The sequence below is a fragment of the Octodon degus genome, unplaced genomic scaffold (genome assembly GCF_000260255.1).
Source record: "Octodon degus isolate 3935 unplaced genomic scaffold, OctDeg1.0 scaffold00030, whole genome shotgun sequence".
Lineage (NCBI taxonomy): Eukaryota > Metazoa > Chordata > Mammalia > Rodentia > Octodontidae > Octodon > Octodon degus.
Window position 1 is genome coordinate 18,550,030 of NW_004524606.1, and position 10,289 is coordinate 18,560,318.

Below are 10,289 nucleotides of genomic sequence, written 5' to 3' on the forward strand. Positions count from 1 at the left end.
TACAACTTTTGTTTCATAGGTCCTGCTTTACCGTGGTCTTAACTACCCAGAAGAAAAGTATAAAAACAAAATCTAAGAAGTAAAGCCATGCTGTTATGTTGAGCTATAGGGGACTCAGGTCAATAATATCTGACATTGCCAGTGAAGCAGAAGCCCCAATACTATTATAGACTACTGAATTCTTTTAGATTGTTTTGCTGAGTTAACACATCTATAATATTCAAATAATGGAATATAACCAAAAAAAGGTATACAGATGAATGTCCATTTTGTATCTGTATATTCAAAGGGGTTAGAATAGATATATAGTTACATTCTCTTAATGAATAGAGTGATTTGTTCTAATGGTGTTTGTAAATAGGATATCATGTCCGCAACTTGTACAGCAATTAACAACTGGGAGGAATGTATACATTTTGTTAATTATTGAAACTGTCCTACCAATTTGATTTGAAACTGTCTCATTGCTATTTGTTTATCAATAAATTATGGGGAAAAAATCATCTGCCTGGCAGATCTAGGGCAGAAAATTATGAAGTGGCTCCCACCTTCCCAGGAATTCCTCTTAATAGATTGTGGGTCACAGCTCAATAGATGAAATAGAGCATCAGCTTTGGATATAGCAGAAACACAGCCTAAACTGGAAATTTGAGAATAGGAATCATCACAGTATGCAGCTTACAATGTATAGAGATTTGGTGATTCACTTAGAGTGCTAATATTTCTAGACAGCAGTTGCTTTCTGTGTATTATGTTAGTAAAAGAAAATACAATCTCTACCCTTACAGGGCTAAGATGAGATGTTGCGAAAAGACAAATACTGTATCTTATTACTATTTATATATTCTGAATCTATAAATGTATTAGACATATATGAGTGTCCAATAAATATTTAGCAACTGAGATTTAAAAAAAAGAAACAAGTAATGGGTAATTACTTTATATGGTTTGTCTCTATTCCACAAGCTAGGAAGGGAAAGAACATTTTTATTATCACCATTTCACAGATGGAAAAACTGAAAATCAGAAGTCACTCACCCAAGGTCACACAACTATTATTTTGTGTTGCCAGATCTTGGATGATCTTTCCTTCAACACATTTGCATCTCTAAACATCACAAAAGAATTTTTTTAATTTTCCCATACTCTGCTATGTTGGTAGTCTCCCACAGTTCCTGTATATTGGCCAGATATTTTAACCCTCTCCTAAAAGCTCAGTCCTTTATACTATGATGCTACAAAAAGAAACAGTTGCTTGAAATACTTGTGTATAAACACATAACAACACATGGAAAAATTAACAAGAAACAGAAAATAGGCTAAGACAATTGCCATATCTACAAACTCTCCTCCACTAAAGGAAATCAGTGAAGTTGAGAGCACTTGAAAAGCAGAGCAAAACCATATGTTTACCAACACTTTAGGAAACTGAAGATTAACCCAAAACCAGACATTAAGTGCCAATACTGTGTCAAAGCCTTATAAGGCTTAACAGAAAAATTCACGATAAATTCTGACAGCCCCACCCAGCAACACCATTCAGACAATCAGGTAACATTACGTTCCTTTGCAGACCCAGGGAACACATACGTTGTGAAGGGAAAAAAATGTACTTGACTACATTTGTTTTTGGTTTTTTTTTGTTTTTTTTTTGTTTTTTTTTTGTTTTTTTTTTGTTTTTGTTTTGTTTTGTTTTGTTTTGTTTTTTGTGGAACCGGGGATTGAACTCAGGCCCTTGCACTTGCCAGGGAAGTGCTTATTCCACTGAACCATCTGCCCAGCTCTACATTTGGTTTTGAATAATTCATTCACTGAAATTCTTGGGATGAAGAAAATTGACATTTCTGATTTATAGAAACCACTATCTGAAAAATAGTTATGGCTGTTCAGAGAACCCTTAGAACTAAATAAATTTAAGTGCCACATTTAAAAGAGCTATTAAGAGGTACCTAATGACATCTCCTGCAATTATCACTACAAATAATGCTGATATATAAACTAGCAAATGACAGCTCTCACCCCTCCCCCATGCTAAGGTTTTGTGTGGTTTGATTCTTGGGAACCCAGACAGGGTGTATGAAGCTCTCTTACACTCACATAGAAAGCTCAGGAGCCTGATGAGTTCTATGGAAGAGAACAACGTGTTGTGCACAACAAATAGCCAAAATCAAAAGAAACTTCTGTTGGCAACTCCAATGTCTCATTGAGAGGATTCTTTTGTAGGTGTGAGGGCAGAATTAACCTGACCTGGGTTTGCCTTTGCATTCAAAGTTATCAAGCATCTTAGCATGCCGAGAAGGGCTACTAAAGCCATCTGGAATATTATTGTGTAGGATATCTGAATGAAAAGGGAGAAAAGAGAATACTTCTTTTACAGTCCTGTTCCTCCATTATAATAGTATGGCTTAGATTTTATCATCCTTCTTAGTTTTTACAAAAACATTAAGGCAGGCAGTATGCAAAAGAAAATGTCTCTAGGTCACTTTGTTAACCTGTACTTTAGCAGATAAGTGAAGGAATTATCCAGAGTTCCCAAATCAAAATAAATTTTGACCTGAAGAAGTTTTTTCATAAAAAGAAAAATCTAGTCAATAACTTCCTCAGCAGATCCCAATTCTGGAAATCCACTGGCTTCAGAAAATTATATGATCACCTGGTTTTGGTGCAATACACTGACATGAGAAAATATGGTCCATGTTTTTTGTCACAACAGAGCTCATTTTCAACCTTGCTTCTTTGAGAAAGAGAGTAAGATACTTTTTTGAAATAAATGAGCTCAGATGGAAAGATATCCTCCATAATCATTTTAGCAAGTATGTAAATTATATTTTTGGACATAGCCCCTACTAATTTCACTCAAATAGGGTCCAAGTAACGTATTATACACAAATTAGTGTGTGGGCAGTGGTAGGATAGGAGTGAAATCTTTCTATGGTAGACACAGAAATCTTGGCCAAAATTTCCTTCAAGAAAGGTCTTACCTCCCAGATGCAGAAGCTATGGTCAACAAATTGCCTCCAGCTGTCAGTTTCTACACAGTCCACCAAAATGCATAAAGTCAGCTCACAGGGGTCACAACGTTCCTAGAGTGGCCTTTGTCCACTAAGCAAAGCAAGGCTATACGATCCTGCTATTTAGCCTGATGCAGACCACTGTGTGGGTCAGTATTTACTCCAGTGCTCTCTAGTAGGTTGGCCAGGGCATTTTGGGCCTGAATCACAGTTTAACTGCCCTAATTTTCTCACTCTGCTCATGTAGTTGTTGATGTCTGATGAATATGTTATACGTCAAATTTCATTTTCACATCTCTTCTGGAGGACCCAATCTGTGACAATCACCTCTTTCTAGTCTATGACTTCACTTTCCTTAATTGTGCTTCTTATAGTACAGCATCCAAAAATAAGTTAGAAAGGAAACAAACTTGACTTACTCAAAGTTTTTGGTCATATTTTCATTTATTTCCCAAAGTACGATATAAAAGCATAAGCAGAGCCTTTAGAAACACAGAAGTCTGTGCTCAATTCCAACCTCTAATTGATTAGGGACATGGTATTTAATCTTGGTGACCCTCACTTTCCTTCTCCTTTGAGTGGAGGTATCATTATATGTTTAATAGAATTGTTTCAAGAATGAAGTATAATCACATATATGAAGCATCTAAGACATAGTAGATGTCTAATGTGTGTTATTGTTATGATTCTTCTGGAATTTGACATACACTTTGCATGTGTTCTAATTTACCTTTTCATATATTATTTATTGTTCCTTCTATTAAACACTATGTTACTGGAGATCAAGCAATGTATTGTTTTCTTCATCTAGATTTTCTATATGATGCTAAAAGTATATTGACATTACACATGACTATTTCATTTGTCAACTTAAATTAATACATAAATTAGGAAAAAGGAGAACAGATTGAAGTATATTAACAATGCTTTCCATAGTAATCAACCTGAAATTAGATTCTTGGTATTCTGCATTCACAAGAGCAAGTCTAACCCCTAACTACCTAAGTGAATAATAAAGGTTTCAAGGATGTTGCTTTCTAGTCATTATTGTGAGAACAAACATTTAAATGTCAACAACATATAATAGGCATGAGACGAAACACATAAAAGTGTACACAGTGCAGTTGACGTCCCATGTATGCTCTAAACCAGATAATCAGTCCAATCCAGTGACACTATTCAAGTCTCTCAGGCATAGGTCTTTTGTTGGCCCAAATAGACTGAAGATACTTTGTATTGTTCAGTTGAGTAGATGATTTTCCTTTTTCCAGCCTTGGATATGAAAAAAATATGATGTGTCCATTTACAGGGTCAACAGAAGAGCCAGTATAAGGATAAAGCTGGCGTGGAAGATCCCAGAGCAGAAAGACTGAAAGCGATCATGTGTAGCTGCGGAGTCGCTCAAACACAAAGCTTGCACTACCTCTCATTTTACATTTTGCAAGAGAATAAATATTATTTTATTTAGGTCATTGGAGCCTTGGATCATGTTACTTTGAATCTGCAGCTGAAACTATGCTGAATGGTAAGGCAAACATTCAATATGCAACAGTAATAATCCAAGATACCTATTATATCTAGAAGTATATCAGAATTAATGTTTTATTTCTAGCTTTCAGTCCCTTTCTCAGAGGCCATCTAATCTGAATTCCTCAGCTAAAGGTTAAGAAATGGAACCTTCATAGGGTTGAGTGAGTTGCCAGAGAATACAGAACTCATAAGCAGTACAGCCAGGACTCAACTCCATGCTATCCAATACACCTACACAGCCATTCACCCAACAGCATTTCTGGGACTCTGCCATGTGCCAGATGACATGCTCCTCCTTAGCATTATTCTCATTTTCAAAACGCTGCACAGAAATGAACACTTACTATAGCAACTTGAGACCCATTACAATAAATGTTTCACAGAGCCTGTTTATACCCAAGGTTTTGTAGAATACTACAGATGTTCATCACCAACCAGAAAATAAGAGTGACCTAAGGAAGAGATAAGAAAAATACCTAGCTGATTTAAAACTATCAGATTTAAAAAGAAATTACAGTATATCCAGAGAAAAATATTTAATAGTTTTGCCTATACTCACTATTTCTGACTATAGAACTATATATAAAATGTATCCCCTAAAAAAATCATACAAAATGAAAAGAGGAGGAAAATAAATGGTATGTTATTCAGTGGTCTTGAACAAGGCAGTCTCTAACTGAGGAGCACAGGAGAGTGTGCTGGATAGCAATGAAGTGGGTGGGTCAGTCACAATGCTTGTCACATTCACAGCCATGTAGGGAAGCAGTTCCTTAAGCAGGAAAGGTCATTTTTGTATGCATAGCTCTGGGGCCACTCCAATTTCAATTTAAAAAACTTGGTCTATGAGCATCCAACTCACACACTGACCATAGATTCTCTAGAAGTGGTTCAACATGAAGATGTCTGCTGCACACAAAGGTAAATTGGAGATTGGTGGGTGTATATGAAGAATAAGGAGAAATTGTGACCAACACCATAAATGAAGACTTTTGAGGACCTCAGGGATCTTCAGCAAATGTCAGTACTTTGGGATGATGAGAAGAAGAGTTTCTAAGAAACCTAAGAGTTTTAAAAGCCAGAAGATAAAATGTGGTTCATAGGAAACTTGTCTGAGAATCACCTGTGGGCTTATAAAACAGGAATTTCTAATCACACCACAGAGTCACTGGATCAGATTCCCTAGGAGTGGATTTCAAAACTCACACTTGACAAAATGATTATCATGAATAAAGCTAACGCTTTAAGAATATTGATCAAATACTGACCATATACACATGATTAAACTGAGGTACAGATGGGTTATAAGAAAAGACTCATTTTCTATGTTATCCCACTCTTTTTACTGGATGTATTACTGACTATTGGCTTCCTTAGAAGTGTCTAAGCACCTGTATTCTGCTTGCAGTATTTCCTTTCCTATGGTTACATTTTACATTAATTTATGTACTCATTGAGTAATACTGAATATCCCTTTATAGACAAAGCATTTTCTTAGGTTTCAGGGTGTTATGATTTGTGTCTAGTTGTCCCACCAAAGCCTCATGCACTCATTGGGGTGGCTCCTAGATTTTTCAATTAATTGATGAACCAATGCTGGGATTATGGATATGAGTGCTACACCCGCCTTTGGGTGGATAATCTGCATATGATATAGGGAAAGAAGAGAGGCTTGCTATCTGCTGCAGCTGCTCCTCCTCCCTTTGCTCTTTGCTATTTTATGCCATCTCGGTGTTTGTTCCAGTAATGAGAGAAAAGCAATTGAGACAGAATTTTGTACTGAGAAGTGGGATCATTGCTGTGGCTATACCCTACCATGTGGATTATGAGCCTTGCAGAATAGTTTATGGGGACAGATAGGAAAGCTTTGGAGATGTTGCCTGAAAGAGAAGTGCTAGAATGCCTTCAGCTGTTGTCTATGGTAGATTCTGGTCAGAGCTCAGAAAGCCACAATGCTGATAGAAATTCCACCTGTAAAGACCAGCCTGGAGAGGATTTTTCTGGGAGGAAGGACTATATTAGTTGCTGGAATCCAGATGATATCACTAGGGCTTGTAGGAAAGTTTGTCTGAATTTTGCTCGTGTCCAGAGACTTTGCCTGAGACTGTTATTAAGCACAGCAGATTGGTTAATCTAGGAAAAGAAAATTTGAGGCAATCATTTGTTGAAGCAGCGGCGTGGCTATTATTGGGGGGATTTTAGTCAGATTTATGTGGAGAATGAAGACCAAAGAGCCCATCAGGATGATTTATAATGTTGTGAGTTTGGCCCAAAAGAAAATACTAATAATGCTGTGGACTGCAAAGATAGAGCTGAGAGGATCTCCATTGCTGAGAAGGAACAGGAGAATAGAAAAAATCACCTGAGGGTATCACAAGCAGCTGTAAATCTCCACCCTTTGCAGTCTCAAAACTGCGAAGGTGAAAGTCTTGGAAGAGAAAGTCTCAGAGTTCTAGGTTCCAGAATGGGGGCAGCATAGACAATATATTCCTCTAAATCAGGTTCAGAGTGCTCATCAATCCAGGTATTCAACCTTGATAGCCAAGAGAGAAGAAAACCTGGCTACTCTTCCAGCTGGCAATAGACACTGGCATCATCCATATGGCATTAGTTTTAGGTACATGCAGAGCACAAGAGTTCTGAGGTTAAAAAGGATTCCACCTAGATTGTAGAAGGCCTGGGAGGTAAGGCAACATGCCCATGGGAGGACAGTGTGTGAAGCAGAGTGAAAAGCCTAATGTTCAGTGGAAACTCCAGAAGTTTGGAAAAGCAAGAAACATAGATCATCTAAGATAAGCTGTAAAGATAGAGAAAATCAGGCCAAAGAGAGAAGTCATGAGAGCCACCACCAAAAGTACCATAGGGTTAGAACCACATGGAGCTCACAACTCACCACAGATTGCCTCAGATATTGAACATAGACCTACAGAACTCAGTGTTTCCCTTTCTGGATTTTTGACTTGCTTTGGTCCCAATGGTTTGCATCCTGCTGTTTGTACCTTTTAGAGTGATGTTTTTCTTGTGCCACTGAATGTTGGAAGTGTTTACATTTTCATTTGCACAGGGCCTCAAAGCTAAAAGTTTGCCTTAGATCTTGGAAGAGACTTGGGAATTGGACTTTTCATCAATGCTGAAACTGTTAGGACATTGGCAACTCTTAGAGATGGACTAAAATGTCTTTTGCATAAAGGGATGTGCATGAGTCTTTGGGGGACCAGGGATGGAATGTTATGGTTTGTGTCTAGTTGTACACCCGAAGGCTCATGCAGTCACTGGGATGGCTTTTAGAGTTTGTGATTAATTGATGATCCAATGTGGGGATTATGGGTGTGATGCTACACCCACCTTTTGGTGGTTAATCTGCATACAGTGTAGGGAAGAGAGCAAGGCTTGATAGCTGCTGCAGCTCCTGCTCCCCCCTTTGCTCTTTGCTGTTCTCCATTGCCATCAACTGCTGCCCCCTGCCCTGTGCCATCATGCCTTGGAGCCAGCCAAGTATGGGCTGAAACCTCCATTGACAGTGAGCTAAATAAACCTTTCCTTCCTTAATTCTTGGGGTTGAGTATTCTGCCCCAGCAATAAGAGAAAAACAACCAAAAAAACGGAAACAGGAAAAAACAGAATCCCCAAGTCTTTGATCAATAAAGTGTGCATTATCTCTGTAAATTAATTATACCTAAGATTCCTTTGCAACCATTTATTTCACCCTTCTTTTTATGTATCCAGGTGCTTGTTACATGCTTATCTAGCAGTCTTTCAATAAGAATCATTACAAACTTCCACCCACATCTTATATTCCCAAAAGATCTTAGATCAAAAACTAAACTTTACCTGGATTATTATTTCAAAATAGGCAAAAATATGCCTTGCTACACTGAAGCCTTACCAAAGAGAGCCAGATTTCAAACTGTTCACCCAAATATGAGATCATCTAAAGTTCTAGCAGTGATGGTTATCTAATAATTGCTCATGCATAAAGATCATTTTCTGCAAATTGAAATGCATGCAAAAAAAAATGTAATCACTCAATCCCTGTTATTCTCATTTAAAATGTGCTTCTTTTACTGTTTGAAAACTATCATGAAATGGCTCAATCTGTGCAACAGAGATACTGCTTTTATTAAGATGGAGTGCATATAGAACCCCCCTATGAAAGTACCAGTGGAGGCAATAATAACCCACATAGAAGTAAGATCTCAGGATGGAGAAGACACAGAGACAGTGAGCTTACAGTCGGAACACAGTAATGAGGTTGAAAGTGGTAGACAAACATTCGGATAGATTTCCATTAGTTTATTTATGTTTCAAAGGGAGAACAACATGAAAGAGAACTTAAAGGAACCACTTAGTAAACTTTATGATTCAAAGAGGGAGAGTGGGAAAGCCTTCAGAATTTAAACTGTTAGGGCAATAAATGATGGTGGTGATTCCAATGATGATGATATTGTCTATAACTGTTAAATGTAGCAGTTTACATTTTTACAAGTGCTGCATTGCCATTATTTTCCTTCACACTACACTTATCCATTTCTTCTCAGCCATTACCTACAGGCAACAATTTCTGGGTGATGAAATATCTCGATGTTAATAGAATTATCAATGCTTTGTTTCTTTCCATCCTAGGAAATATGCCTCATAGTCTAGATAAAGACTAGAATGTTAGGGCTGGGGAGATAGCTTGGCAATCTAAATGACTGCCTGGGAAGGACAAGGACTGAGGTTCAATTCCCAGTACTATATGCTGTGCCAGCCCTGGAACCCCAGGTGTGTCATGCTGGCCACTGAAACTGGGCATGGTGGCACATGACTGTAATTACACTGCTGCTGAGGCTGAGACAAGATGATCACTACAAGTCCAAGCTGTATAATGAGACCCTGTACCAAATAAATAAATAAATAAATAAATAAATAAATAAATGTTAATTTAAAAAAGATGACAATGCAAGACAAAGCATTTGGTATCCCTTATAAAATCAATACATTCAAAGTAAAGCTACATGAGAGTAGGTAAGAGTCTCTCAATATGACAATAAATGTGCAAGTCACAATAAATAAACACCTAAGGAACAAGAGAAAATGGAATAAAAATGAGAGTGAAGTTACTCAAGACAAAGTGAATGAAGAAGCACATATTTATTTATTTTTTTTGGAAAGAAGAATTATTTTTATTTGTTATTATTTTTAATTTATTGAAAATAGAAATTCAGTCTTTACTTCTAGGACTTCCATGGATCACCATGGATCAGTGGACAATGCCTACCTCCCTCACTAAACGCTGCAGAGCCTTGTCACATTGGCGCTGTCCAGAAGCCATGTGGAAGTGTATGGAGTACATGTGTGGGACCTTTGCTCACAGGGAAGTCACAAGTGTTGTGCCCCTTGTCACAGTGACCCTAAATTCCTGTTGGGTGTCTTGTAAACAGAGAAGCCATTCTTCAGGCCACCTGCTCTGAGCACACCCACAGAAGCACATATTTAAATGTCTAAAGATATAACAACATTTCCCCTTCAGTCTCATCAAGTACTCCTTAACAGCTGAAGGGCTTTGCTTGAAGATGGGGTCCTCCTATCTGTAGTCATATAGATGTTACTGGCACATGTCAGGTATTCGTCTCATACAGCAGGCTCATAACCCACTGGTCTCCTGCCATTAAAATGACAGCTTCTTACTTTTTATAATTGTTATAAAATTCCATGCCTGAAGTTGAAATTATTTTCCCTATTTTTCTACTTATTCTAAGTGACCCTATT

At 37.6% G+C, this 10,289-nt stretch overlaps 1 non-coding gene across 1 annotated transcript; it reads right to left on the reverse strand.

Annotated features, from left to right (window-relative positions):
- Nucleotides 1-9,871: 9,871 nt before the first annotated feature.
- On the reverse strand, nucleotides 9,872-10,000 carry LOC111816355. The gene has a single exon (XR_002820769.1). It is a non-coding gene; the product is annotated as a small nucleolar RNA SNORA11 (small nucleolar RNA).
- Between the last annotated feature and the right edge of the window lie 289 nt (nucleotides 10,001-10,289).